This window comes from Schistocerca serialis, chromosome 8 (genome assembly GCF_023864345.2).
Source record: "Schistocerca serialis cubense isolate TAMUIC-IGC-003099 chromosome 8, iqSchSeri2.2, whole genome shotgun sequence".
NCBI classification, from domain to species: domain Eukaryota; kingdom Metazoa; phylum Arthropoda; class Insecta; order Orthoptera; family Acrididae; genus Schistocerca; species Schistocerca serialis.
Window position 1 is genome coordinate 568902260 of NC_064645.1, and position 15277 is coordinate 568917536.

Consider the following 15277-nt stretch of genomic DNA (forward strand, 5'->3'; position numbering starts at 1 on the left):
CGTGAAGGTATCAGTGTCGGTCAACTGTGTCTTAGCAGTGCAAAGTTGATCCCCATCATCCGGTTTGCGCAGGTCGCGGAATCCCCCCGCGCAACGACCGGCAATACTTGAAAAGGTCTGTACTGTCGCAAGATCCATCCCTGTTCTACGAGCGTTTATTTGCGTCGAGTGAGGAAAGGACAGAAGTGAATCGGACAGTTTTACGTCGCCGGCACCGTCATCGTCACCACGTCACATATCCCGAATGGCAGAAACGTCTCAACCCATCAAAGAGCAGGACGCAGAGAGTGATGCTTTACTGCTGCTCATTTCGAGTGCGCGCAAATCTCTCTGCTCGTCTCTCTCGCCGTGCCACGGGAAACGCGATCGCCGTGTGTCATATGAAAGCAATCTCAGTTCCCGAGGGCAGCCGGCGTGAAACAAACCACAGTCGGAGTGCGGATTACACCGCATCGCTAGCAGAACGGCGCCGCACTGGCTGCCGCTAAGTCCGCGCCTTTTTACGGCCTCCGCTTCCGGCGCTCACTGAGCCCATTTATTAGCTGCGTCGATTTATAACGGCGGGGAGTGAGTTACGGCCCGCGATATGAGAGCGATACACATGCATATCGGCGCGGAAACGAACCGGTGGCGGCGCGTGCGTAAGCGCACGCATGTACGCACTAACACGCACGCACAACCACCTAAGCCCTCTCCTCCCACGAGTTTTGATGCTGATACGCATCTGCGTTTCGCGAGGCAGCGCACATCGGTGTCAGCCAATCTTCTCACAGCGTGTCGAAGAACGCTGCCCAGTCATATTATCACATCCGCCTGCTAGGTGTCACTTTTGCGCGAACGTCGCGGAATGTTGAAGTGTGGCACCCGAAGTACTGTAGATTTTAGTGTAGTTGTACGAGCAACTATCAAATACACTCAATTAAATTCATACGGCTGCTGATATATTGTTTACAGAATAAATCATTGATTTATAAATGTAAGAAATCTGAATAACCATTTTCTATGTCGATCACACACGAGAGAGATAGAGACAGAAATTTACAGCAGTCGGTTACGTTTCGTGTACTCTCTGAATCTGGAGGCACATCTACCAATTTGCTCCACAAAGAAACATACACCACATTTCATTCTAAAAATTCCTCCCTTGTAAATAGTTTTGATTTGTGGTTTGTGTGCCTGATTATTTTTCCCTTTATCTTGTCCTACAAATTTGCAGAACAAAAATCACAAAAAAGATAAAGAAGTAACAATTCCGGAACAAAAACTACAAGCTAGGTAAAGAAATCACGTTGACAAACCAAGCAGTTCCAGAAAACAGCAAGTACATTGCTTTGTCCAACTATGATCCTCCGTCATACAGAACGGGCCGTAATTTTCGTAAAACTAATGTGCCAGATAGCTTCTGCAAGGTCAAAAAGGCAGAAAAATAGTTTTTAATCACTACGGTGTCTTTGAGCTGTTGACTTTAATACCACTGAACTAAATTGCCGAGTATGCTCAATTCAGACATGGAAGGGTCGTGGACACAAACGAAAATAAATTGCACACACTTATTTAACGGTAAATTAGAAATAAAACTTTCATTTAGGGTAAATCAGGGTGATATAGTGAACAAAAAATTTGGGCATCGTACAAGACAAGAAATTGTTTATTTGAACAAAATAAAAATACTCTCCTTTCACAAAATACATAAGTAAGACATAACAGTACCACATCCTATTTATGGCACTACAAAAGTTAAAATAAGTATTGTTATTATTTTAACTTTTGTGGTGCCATAAATAGGATGTGGTAATGTTACTGTGCCCTTAGGGTGAAATGGTGAACTTATTTCCCCTGCTTTTTGCCACATACGTCACACATAGATTCATATTTTGAACAGTCTTCATGCAGCCAACTTTGGCAGCTAATACATTTGATCGAATCCACATCCTTTTTAGTGAAACTGGACAGTTCACCGCACCCTACACAACAACACTCTTCATCATGCGCGTCGTCATCATCGTTGCAATTGGATATCTAGCGAAGAGTCAGATTCGGCGTCAGTGTTAGACGCTTTTCGTTTCTTAGGCTGCTTCTTTTTGATAATTCCTTTGGTAGTCTCTTTGGTTACGATTCTTCGTTTGGTTACGGTTTTTCCTTTGGTCCTCTTTTTAGCATTGCTCTACTCTTCACTGACTCATTTTGTCGTTTTCTGTTCCGCAGGGCCAGCCGGTGTGGCCGTGCGGTTAAAGGCGCTTCAGTCTGGAACCGCGTGACCGCTACGGTCGCAGGTTCGAATCCTGCGTCGGGCATGGATGTGTGTGATGTCCTTAGGTTAGTTAGGTTTAATTAGTTCTACGTTCTAGGCGACTGATGACCTCAGAAGCTAAGTCGCATAGTGCTCAGAGCCATTTTTTGTTCCGCGGGTTGTCGATGTTTTCTGGACAAGTCAAAACCTCAGCTAAAGCTCTGGACTTCTTCCTTGCAGATGCAACTTATTTATCTAGGATAGGTATCGGCGAAATATGGTCAAAGAGTTTGCCAGGGGTTATTTGAGCTTCTTCTGTTGCCACTGTCGAGGACATATCTGTTGCTTCTGATGAAGACTGCATGTTTTCCTGTGGAATTTCCGCCCGTTGCGAACAGCCCAGTTGTGGTGAAGCTTGTATGTGTTCAAGTCCCTGATCGTTATCTACGTCTGCAGTCGCTTCTTCCGAGGGATAAGGTATCTCCTGCCAGTGCGAACAACTTGGTCGAGGTGAAGTAGTTCTTTTTTCACGTCGTTCGTTGTTTACCTGATGTTGATCTAAAGCTGATATTAAAAACGCGTATTCGGGGATAACATCAGGATTAAACGGGATGGTTCCTGTGCTTCTGAACTCCGATATTGCATTCTCCGTCGTGGCTGCTTTTACCCATGCCTTTGTAAGCAGTCCTCCGAACACTAGTCTCAAATTTTTCTATTTGGATTCATTTTAATGTACGAATTGCAAGCACTGTAATAATAGGATTTCAGAGCTTTAAAAAATTCTCTGTCTGGCGGCTGCAGATAGTGTGTGGTGTGGCTGGGTAGACAGAGCAAAATTATGTTTTTTCTTCTGCAAATTCTACTGCATCCACGCTGCTGCAATGAGAGGTATGTCCATCCAAAATAAAAACGATTGTTCCTTCAGGCTTCCTCGGTGCAAAATGGTTCCTTAGCCACAGAAGAAAAATATCAGTTGTTGCGTACGCCGACTTTTGTGACATGAAAATCGTGGAACCCGGCGGCATACCGTCTTTGTACTCAGCCTTTTCATTTTTTCCCTTTAAAACACAAGCTGGGGGTAAAAACATGCCCTCTCCATCGCAGCAAACGATTACAGATATGGTTTCACCCTTTTCACAGGATGTTATCGCTGGAACGCTCTTAGACCCCTTCGCTGCCAACACGTAACTTGGTCTGTTATTCAGCTGAAATCCGGACTCATCTACGTTGTATATATTTCCCGGCTTATCAAGGAGGTTATGCTCTACCAAGGTGTTCTGCAGCAATGAAAAATAGTCTGAAGCGTTTTTCATACTTAAACCCCTTGACCGTGCTTGTGAAACTCCTTCCGAGTTGCGGATTGAAAGTTCCGGATTTCTTTTTAAGAATAAATGTAACCTGTCCATTCCAGCAATTTCCTTTTCTCGGTTAAATTTGTGATGTTGGTTATATTTCTCAGCTACTTTATGTGCCATGGTACGTACTTCTGTCCTTGTTGGTGCAAATCCGAAATTTTGTTATTTTATGATATGTTTCACCGACTTTTTCTCACATTCTTGTGTTAGTACAGGTGGCCCACCCAAAGGTTTTTTCGTAAAGCACCCGTTTGCTAATCGTCTCTTCAGCGTTTACCATGGAACGTGAAACTCCTTTGAGGCTTTATTCAGGCTCATTCCATTTTGCACCGCTTTTACGGCATCGTTAAGTTCCTCCTCTGTCCAATCAGCACGGCTGGATCCTTTTTGTCTTTTGAAATATGTAGGCATCTTTGCCTGGAACAATGGCGGTAGTAAGAACATTTACTTTTTTAATCACTGACAAACCAAACTGTACTCGCAAAAAAATATATAAAAACCATTTTTAAATTAACGATTGTATTGAGACGTCGGATAAAACAGAATATAACTCTCGCGTAGGTTAGAGAACGCTAACATTTCATGACTTGTCAAAAACCCTGCTTGGGATGTACCTAAATAAAAGCTTTACACTTTACACATAAGAAAAGTCCTTCACCGTATCACCCCTGCCCGAGTTCATCATTTCTCCCATTTGCAATGGGTGAACCGGTGAATAGCACGGCAAGAAGTTCAAAACACTAGACGCAACAATTTCTAGAAGCAGTATAAGAAGGCAGAATATATCGAAAAATACCTCGCGGCCTACGCTACCTGAAGTAACATCTGCAAATGCATGCTGCATATCAAAAATATTTAGCATCGAAAACAGTTTTGTACACAGTACTTACTGTTTTTAAAACGGAGCTGGTTTTCAACACGTGCACACTGCACAGATGATCTGAGACCGTTGGCATGCAGACATATAGAGACATCTGTTTAACCAGTAAAGAATTAAAGCAAATTCACCATTTCACCCGATTCACCATATCACCCTGACTTACCCTATAATAAACAAATGTACCATATCGTAACTCACTCGACCAATCTTGCAATAATAAAGAAAACTGTAATTTAAAAAATTATCAATCAGTGAATGAAGCGTATAATCTATAAAAAAAGAATTGTGCGAAAGACTGCCGTGACATTTATCAGAAAATTAAAGGTCTTTAAACAGAAAATCCTACGAACGCTTTCTCTAAAACAACTTTTAAAATGCAAAGGTTAACCAAATTAAAAACCACTAAGTAGAATCTTACGGTAAGACTTACTTAAAACACAGCTATGGAGAACTAATTTAATTCTCATCGCCCTGAGTGGCGGTTACAGCAATATTAAGGTTACTAGAGTAAGTGAGCCAGGAAATGAACAATTTAAAATATCACACTAAACAAAACACACAATGGAACATGAAGCGGGTTTTCTGTCATTCTTGAAACAGACAAAATTCCTAAGTATGCGGCGCCTTGTGCCCACGCAATACACAAAACTAATGGCAAAGTCATGCACTGCAACATCGAGCAAATAAGTGAGCCACTTCCCGCTCTCCATGTCATGCACTGAAGCGTTGGTTGTCCTGCGCCCCCGGCCAGGGTGGCCGAGCGGTTCTAGGCGCTTCAGTCTGGAACCGCGCGACCGCTACGGTCGTAGGTTCGAATCCTGCCTGGGGCATGGATGTATTTGACCTCCTTAGATTAGTTAGGTTTAAGTAGTTCTAAATTCTAGGGGACTGATGACCTAAGAAGTTAAGTCTGATAGTGCTCAGAGCCATTTGAACCATTTTTTGTCCCGCGCCATAAGAATCCATCAGTCATGTATCGGGAAGCATACACAAGTGCAACTAGTACAGACAGTGGTTGGCAGCTCCGACTTATCCACTGATCACCCACAAATAACACCTCTGTTAAGGGACCGTATTTACCAACCGTGCACTGCAGCTACCATGACTGGTCCCCTTCAGAGTGCACTGTGTCGACCATCAAACGACTACGTGCCCATGAGGCTACAGTGTCGCCGCATAGCCCGCACAAGCTCTTCCCTCCGAAGGAGACAGCAACAACAACTTACTGTCCAGAGAAGGCACTATACAAGCCCCTCTTAGATAAGACAATAGTGGATAGGACACTCGGAGACTTCTCGCTCACGAGGAGAACACGGCAAGTGCCATAATATGATGTCCCAGAAACTTCGAAGAGTGGAAGAGAAGGAAAACAAGCGAACACGTGCCTCTGCTTATCCATAGATATTTTGACCGTTTCTGGCAAAACGACCGTCAAAGTTTCGACGCAATATAGATTCCCTTTAGCGCAAGATATCCTCAGCAGAAATGGTGGCACAGTGGCTAGCGTTGAAGCTTCTCACATTTGCACCCTGTGTTCGAAACCTGATTATTACTTTTATTTACTTTAGTTTCATTTATCTGCTCATGTCTGTAGAAGGTTACTACACGACTGTTTCTTATCAAGGTAGTGTATACTAGGACGTTATATTAATTGTAAAATTACAACTGTGTTCCACAATAAGTGTCTTACATCTATTATATAATATATACGTGTGTGTGTGGTATTTTCAGGGGTCACAATCTTTTTAAATTCTCCTAGTCTTGTATTTCATTCTTATACCAATTCTTTTATTAATTGTTATATTTTATTCTTATTTTTATTAGTCGCGAAGATTTGATGCGTTCGCTTGCGTGGTACCGTTCGTAGAAACATCGAAACATAGAAATTCCGAACACCACGAGGATCGAACGAAGGCACGTCTGACATTTCTTCAGTTGAATGTCACTCGAGAAAGAAACTCGCTGACATTGTTGAAGATTTCATGCGCTGGCGATAATTTCGCAGCATATCATCCATAACAGATTACTTTACCAGAATCTGTCACTTAACAGTGGATTACTAATCAAAATGCACTACAGGAATTTCACCGAAAATAATTTCAGATCACTTTCTCATTAATTTATTGTTCTTTTTTTAATTCAACCACAGTCATAAGACGAACAAACACGAACTTATTTCAGTATATAACGGAAAACATTCACGTAGTAATCTTCTAAGGACTTTCGTAGATTATAAGACGAACAAATACAAAGGTACGAGGGTCACTCCAAAAGAAATGTACTCTATTCTTGTAAAAATACAGTTTTCATTCTGCATGTGTGGCAGTTTTACAGTGTGTAGATACATCCTTCCCGCATTGTTTTTCAAACTTAGTTCAACCTGTTCCCGTGAGTGGCGCCGTCACAGCATGTCTTCAAGATGGCTGCTACACTTGCCGTTCGTCAGAAGCAACGTGCTGTCATAGAATTCCTCTGCTGTGAAAACGAGACAGTGGGAAACATCTACAACAGGTTGAAAAAGGTGCATGGAGATGCTGCTGTCGATGCAGTACAGTTAGTCAGTGGGCAAGCAGGTTACGTGATGAAAGCGGACACGGCAATATTGAGGATTGTTCTCGGAGCGGCAGGCCTCCTACTGCACACACTCCAGAGAATGTGCAGAAAGTTAACTAACTGGTGACTGCTGACAGACGAATCACAGAGAACGAATTGTCACACTACGTTGGGATAGGGGAAGGAAGTGTTTGCAGAATACTGAAAGTGTTGGCGTTAAAAAAGATTTGTGCCAGGTGGGTTTCCAAGGGTGTTGACAGTGGCTCACAAAGAAACAAGAAAAACGGTATGCAGCTAACTTTTGGAACAGTACCAGAATGGTGGAGATGAATTTCTTAGAAGAATTGTGACAGGTAATGAAACATGGTTCCATCATTTTTCACCAGAGATGAAGAGGCAATCAATGGAGTGGCATCATGCAAATTCACCCAAGAAAAGAAATTCAAAACTCACACGATCTGCTGGAAAAGTTACTGCTACAGTGTTTTTCGATTCCGAAGGACTCTTACTTGTGGACATCATGCCAAGTGGAACCACCATTAATTCTGATGCATATGTGACGACATTGAAAAAACTTCAAGCTCGACTGAGTCGTGTTCGACAACATCGGCAAAAGCAGGACGTTTTGCTGTTGCACGACAATGGACAGCCACATGTCAGTCAAAAAACCATGGAAGCGATCACAAAACTCGGATGGACAACACTGAAACACCCGCCTTGCAGTACTGACCTGGCTCCACGTGACTATCATCTCTTTGGAAAACTGAAAGACTCTCTTCGTGGAACAAGGTTTGAAGGTGATGACTACCTTGTGCACGCTGCCAAACAGTGGCTCCAACAGGTTGGTCCAGCATTTTACAGTGGGGGTATACAGGCGCTGGTTCCAAGATGGCGTAAAGCAGTTGAGAGGGATGGAAATTATGTGGAGAAATAAAAATATTGTTCCTAAAGGATGTATATACACACTGTAAAACTTTCAAACTTGTAGAATAAATGATGGATTTAAAAAAAATAGTGTGCATTTCTTTTGGAGTGACCCTTGTATTTCTGTGTAAAATGGAAAACATTCATGCAGTAATCTAAGGACATGGGCAGATAAATGTAAACCAAAATTAAAAATAATAACTTGGCTTGGAGCACAGGGCGCAAAGCGTTCGAGTATCTATGGATAAGCTAAAACACGTGTTCACTTATTTTTATCTCTCTTCCACTGAGCGAATTTCTGGGAAATCTGGTTCTGGCTCTTGTCGTGTTCTCCCCGTCAGCTGGGCCGCGTGCGATTCCGACTCACGCACCTCGGCCACCTCCTAAAGAGGCGCCGGGGTAGTGTAGCTCCTATCGCGGCCACAGATCATTGACTATCGACAGCGAACCGACTGGGAGGGAGTGGAGATGGGGGGAGAATGGTTGTGGTAGCCGTTACCGGCCTGTGTCATCCCCATCATCCTTATTATCCAACTTAAGTCGGCTCAAATGGACCTATATGAGTTTCTTAGTTTTAGGATTCTGGACCCAGTAAGCTGACTGTGGTAATCTTTCGGAAGACCTTACATTGTCCTGTAAATCGCAGTAACATCTTCTCCGTAATGCCTTACGCACCTTTACTATGCACCCAAAGGTTCTTCACGTACACCAAGTCTCAAGGCTAAGGGAAAGCCCACACGAGCCCCACCAAATTTCTTCGTCATACTTCCATCTTCTCGAATAGGAGGTCGCCGATATTTCACACATTACTGAGTGGGAAATGACCTTCTTCCATTGCTCCACAGTCCGGGTTTTGTGGCTTCGGTACCATACTCTCCTGACACGGGCATTCGCCTCAGTTATGAGCGGTATTGGAATTCCAGTTCGCTCTCCAGTTCCCTACTTCTCGACCTTCCTTCGTGTTGTTTTAGTACAGACAGGGTTCGCGAATGCGACATTCAGTTCAGCAGTGATTTTCGCAAGTGCCTTCTCTTATCTTTCTCACAATCCTCTTCAATGATCTTCTGTCATGATCACTCGACAAATGCAATTTCGTTCGCGTTGTATCTCAGCGATGATTTTTCTCCGTTTTCCCTGCATGCGGTTTAAATATTCGATACAATATCCCTTGAAACATTAAACACCTGGACTACCTTGATTACGGAAGCACCAACAATTTGCCCCTGCTCGAAATCACTTAGCTGCAACATAATGCACTCACAAGTACATAACACTGTTCTGGTCACGACTGGTTTTTGCAACGCACTGAGGACATTGCACAGGTACTGTTCGTGCTCAGATGCAACAGCGCAACCCCCAGGCTTGGTTAGCATCTGCATTTGTGTTCAATCAAGCATTTATCACCGTGTTTTCATATTTTATCAACCCCTGTATGTTTGCTGTAATATTATTTGTATATCTGTTATCATTCACAATTAAACTATCCGTAAATCCCATCGCTTCTTTATACTGAAAGCGTTCTCTTTAATTATGGTCGTCGTTTGTAATCTCTAGCTGCATTATCTTGTCCATCGTATCAATAGATATACGGTCCGGTAGCGTATTCTGGCAGCTTAGCCTTGGCGCGAATAGTTCACGGGTGTTGCGTCATTTGCTGCTGCGTAAACCGCCCAATGTTTCCACGACGCTGTTACTCACCATTTTCAGCTGCTAATGTCGCATCGTTCCTGTGGCTCGCCGATTTATGGCCCGGCTCCCTAATAAGACAGCGCATAAACTGGCCAGCCACGGGAGCGATGAGTCATTAGCACCTGAAAATGATGAGAGATTGTGTCGTGGATATTTGTGCCAGTTACACAATATCATCCGACACAACGCCCGTGTTCCATTCAAGCAGTTATTACGTCAGGAAAGCGTCAGACAGCTCACCTGGTACCCCCACGGGGAGGAGATGGTCGACACAATACGTGAGTTCGCTAAACCCCGTGACAACATGAATAGCTGTGGTGCTCTCTCTCATGTTTACTGTGCTGTCTGGACCATCAGGCTACACCTACGTTCGCCGAGTATACCGACTATACCGACTCTGCGGCCGCTTAGAGGATTTAACAATGAGTCAGCAGGACACCGATGAGAGAAAGAATCCCTTATAGAAGGCGAGAATTAGACAGTCTCCAACAGGTTTTGCATCTGAATATCTTGCCGTGCCTGTCAATAGATTCCTGGGAGTGGGTGGACCGCGCCGAGTGGTCACCTTCAGACAGCATGCGACATCAGGTCATTGCATGTCAGATTCCCATCCCTTTACACGCTGACTTTTGAAAGAAGATAATCTACATGTACATCTACATATATACTCCGCTAGCCTCCAAGCGATGTGTGGCGGAGAGCACAATTCGCGCCCAAGTCATATTTCCCCCCTTCTGTTACACTCGCGGATCGCGCGAGGGATAAACGTCTGTCTGAACGCCTCAGTACGAGCTCTTATTTCCCTTATCTTTGAATAGTGATCAATGCGCGATTTGAAAGTTGGTGGTAATAATATATGCTCTACATCCTCGGTGAAGATCGGATTTCGGAATTTAGTGAGCAGCCCCTTCTGTTTATCGCGCCGTCTATCTGCAAGTGTGTCCCAGTTCCCACTTTCTATGAGATTTGTAACGCTCTCGCGATGGCTAAATGTACCAGTCACGAATCTTGCCGCTCTTCTTTGAACCTTCTCAATTTCTTGAATTAGACCCAACTGGCAAGGGTCCCATACAGACGAGCAATACCCCAAGACTGGACGAACTAGCGTATTGTAAGCTATTTCCTTTGTTGAAGGACTGCATCGCTTCAGGATTCTACCAATAAACCGCAATCTAGAGTTCGCCTTACCCGTTACTTGTGTAATCTCATCATTCCATTTCAGATCATTTCGAATAGTCACACCCAGATACTTGACTAAGGTTACCGCTTCCAAAGACTGGGCATTTATTTTGTACTCTTACATTAATGGGGATTTTCGCCTTGTTATACGCAGTAGGTTACACTTACTAATATTGAGAAATAACTGCCAGTCATTACACCTCGCATTTATTTTCTGCAAATCCTCACTGATTTGTTCACAACTTTCGTGTGATACTACTTTCCTGTAGACTACAGCATCATCGGCAAGCAGTCTAGGGCTGCTGTCAATACCATTAACCAGATCATTTATGTAAATCGTAAAAAGCAGAGGACCTATTACGAAGCTCTGGGGCACACCTGACGTTACGCGTGTTTCTGTTGAAGTCACCCCGTTCAGGACAACATACTGCTCCCTGCCTGTTACAAAACTTTCTATCCAACCGCATATGACATCGGATAGACCGTAAGCGACCACTTTTTGTAGCAAACGACAGTGTGGAACTGAGTCGAACGCCTTTCGAAAGTCGAGAAATATGGCGTCAACCTGGGAGCCGGTATCTAGAGCCTGTTGTATATCATGCACAAAGAGGGCCAGTTGTGTCTCTCATGAGAGCTGTTTCCTAAAACCGTGCTGGTGTCTGCAGATGAGCTTCGCAGAATCTAGAAAGGTCATTATGTCTGAACAAAAAATATGTTCCATGATTCTACAACAAATCGATGTCAGTGAAATTGGCCGCTAATTGTGTGCATCCGATTTTCTACCCCTTTTATAGATTGCTAAGACCTGGGTCTCCTTTCAGTCCCGTGGAACTTTCCACAGTTCCAATGATCTCTGATAGATGATGGACAAGAATGATGCTATATTTGTAGCATAGTCAACATAAAGTGTTACGGGGATACCGCTGGCCCAGATGCCTTCCTGGCGTCTAACGATCTTAACTGTTATACAATGGCAGATACACTAAACACTATGTCAACCATCCTTTCGTTTGTTCGATAATTGAGAGGGGGAATGGTGCTGCAGTCCTCTACCGTAAACGAGTTTTTGAAAGCTGGGTTTAGAATTTCGGCCTTCTGTTTGTCATCATCAGTTACATTACCCTTACTGTCAGATGCACTGTATTTACTTTCACATAAAAACCACTCAGTACTCTGCGATATCAGTGTTGGAAAAAGGGAATGAAGTTTGCGCACTCTCCAAAGACTTTGCACATCGAAGATATTATCAGCACCGTAGGTCAGGATGGCTTGAAACTCTCCCAGTGCGACTGGCCAAGAAGTAAGGCTCGAGATCTGAGCGTCTTAACTAGAGCACCCGCGCCCAGTTAGCCATATGACACAACTAACAATGCAAATCCTGCAGCGCATAGTCTGAACGTTCTTTCTGTAAAGTTGGATAGCCATACGTTAGATAGTTTTCCATCTACACCGGCAACCGTCCTGCATTCAAGAAGCTGGTTTCTGTCATCCACCGTGAGGATTGGACACTATCTATTTTCCCTGCAGGACCATCTCTGATAAAGTGGGTCTTGAAGTTAACCCTATGGCGATGCGAGAAACGGATGAAAAACATTCATAATTCCACTAACAGCTAAAGCCGTAATCATAAGTATCCTCTTTCAGCAGACAATACCCGCCCTATTAGATGATATCCCCTTCGAGCAACTATCCGGTCAGGCCTCGGACTGTACTGATTCCAGTTTCATCTACATTCTAGGGGTGAGTTCCAATCTTGTCGAAACATTGCTCGACTCATCAAGAAACAAGGCACGAAACGAGAGTGTCGGATGTCGCTCAAAATTGGGTTACTTTATGTTGACAGGCAAATGCATAGGTATAGGAAAATCACTTATTTTTTTTCTTTAAAAGGTCAAAGTATATGTCAGTATCTTTGGTAAGGTACTCAACAGGTATATTTTCCTGCATTGCACATGATCTGGACTCGACGACGATGGACCTTTTACAGTTAATTGTTAGATCTAACTACACTGATCTATTTGCGGAAATAAGAGGTTATTGTTGCTACAGCCTGCTTGGTTGTGGCGTATTGTAGAGCCAGTTAAAAAAAAAGAAAGAAAAAAAAGAAAAACCTATCGACCTTCACGCCCCTACGGCCAATGTGTCCCGGTCTCCACTACTTCAGGAACGGACACATGAATTTCTGTTACGGTCTTAGAATTAAAATTCCTCCGTAACTGATAGGTACACACACTAAGATAAAAAGAAAAACCCTGCACCACGGTGGAATTATCGGAATGAGACGGAAAATTGTCTTCGACTTGGGATATCGTTGACTGGAGTAGAAATGCCTTCAGTGATGAGTCTCGCTTTGACACGAGCCTCATTGACCAGCAACGATGTGTCTGGAGGCGTCTCGGCCAGACGGTGCCATTTCATTTCACTGCAGGACTCTTCTGGTTGTCATCCGGGCCACGCTCACAGCGCAACGGTATGTCAACGATATTCCACGCCTCGTTGTGTTGCCCTTCATGTCAAGCCATCCAGGGCTTACATTTCAGCAAGATAATGCCCGTCCGCACACGGCGAGAGTTTCTACTGCTTGTTTTCGTGCTTGCCAAACCCTACCTTAGCCAGCAACATCGACAAATCTCTCCCCAGTGGGGAACTTTTGGAGCATTGTGGGCAGGGCCCTCCATCCAGCTTGGGATATCGACAATCAAAAGCGCCAACTGCACAAAATTTGGCACGATAGTCCTCAGGAGGACATCCGACAATTCTGTCAATGCCAGGTCAAATACACTACTGTCCATTAAAATTGCCACACCAAGAAGAAATACAAATGATAAACGGGTTTTCGTTGGACAAATATATTATACTAGAACTGACATGTGATTACGTTTTCACGCAATTTGGGTGCATAGATCCTGAGAAGACAGTATCCAGAGCAACCACCTCTGGCCGTAATAACGGCCATGATACACCTGGGCATTGCGTCAAACAGAGCTTGGATGGCGTGTACTGGTACAGCTGCCCACGCAGCTTCAACACGATACCACAGTTCATCAAGAGTAGTGACTGGCGTATTGTGACGAGCCAGTTGCTCCGCCACCATTGACCAGACGCTTTCAGTTGGTGAGAGATCTGGAGAATGTGCTGGCCAGGGCAGCAGTCGAACGTTTTCTCTATCCAGAAAGGCCCGTACAGGACCTGCAACATGCGGTCGTGCATTATCCTGCTGAAATGTAGGGTTTCTCAGGGATCGAATGAAGGGTACAGCCACGGATCGTAACACATCTGAAGTGTAAGGTCCACTGTTCAAAGTACCGTCAATCCGAACAAGAGGTGACCGAGACGTGTAACCAATGGCACCCCATACCATCACGCCGGGTGACACGCCAGTATGGCAATGACGAATATACGCTTCCAATGTGCGTTCACCGCTATGTCGCCAAACACGGATGCGACCATCATGATGCTGTAAACAGAACCTGGATTCATCCGAAAAAATGACGTTTGGCCATTCGTGCACCCAGGTTAGTCGTTGAGTACACCATCGCAGGCGCTCCTGTCTGTGATGCAGCGTCAAGGGTAACCCCAGCCATGGTCTCCGAGCTGATAGTCGATGCTGCTGCAAACGTCGTCGAACTGTTCGTGCAGATGGTTGTTGTCTTGCAAACGTCCCCATCTGTTGACTCATGGATCGAGACGTGGCTACACGATCCGTTACAGCCATGCGGATAAGATGCCTGTCATCTGGACTGCTAGTGATACGAGGCCGTTGGGATCCAGCACGGCGTTCCGTATAACCCTCCTGAACCCATCGATTCCATATTCTGCTAACAGTCATTGGATCTCGACCAACGCGAGCAGCAATGTCGCGATACGATAAACCGCAATCGTGATAGGCTACAATCTGACCTTTATCAAAGTCGGAAACATGATAGTACACATTACTCCTCCTTACACGAGGCATCACAACAACGTTTCACCATGCAACGCCGGTCACCTGCTGTTTGTGTATGAGAAATCGGTTGGAAACTTTCCTCATGTCAGCACGATTTAGGTGTCGCCACCGGCGCCAACCTTGTGTGAATGCTCTGAAAAGCTAATAATTTGCATTTCACAGCATCTTCTTCCTGTCGGTTAAATTTCGCGTCTGTAGCACGTCATCTTCGTAGTTCAAATGGCTCTGAGCACTATGGGACTTCTGAGGTCATCAGTCCCCTAGAATTTAGAACTACTTAAACCTAACTAACCTAAGGATATCAGTCACATCCATGCCCGAGGCAGGATTCGAACCTGTGACCGTAGCGGTCGCGCGGCTCCAGACTGTAGCGCCTAGAACCGCTCGGCCAACACGGCCAGCCGTCTTCGTAGTGTAGCAATTTTAATGGCCAATAGTGAAACTGCTTGCGACAGAGTGAGAGGTGTACCAAAGAGTTATTGACTTGCTTAATTTGTGAAGATCTTACTCTAGAATAAATC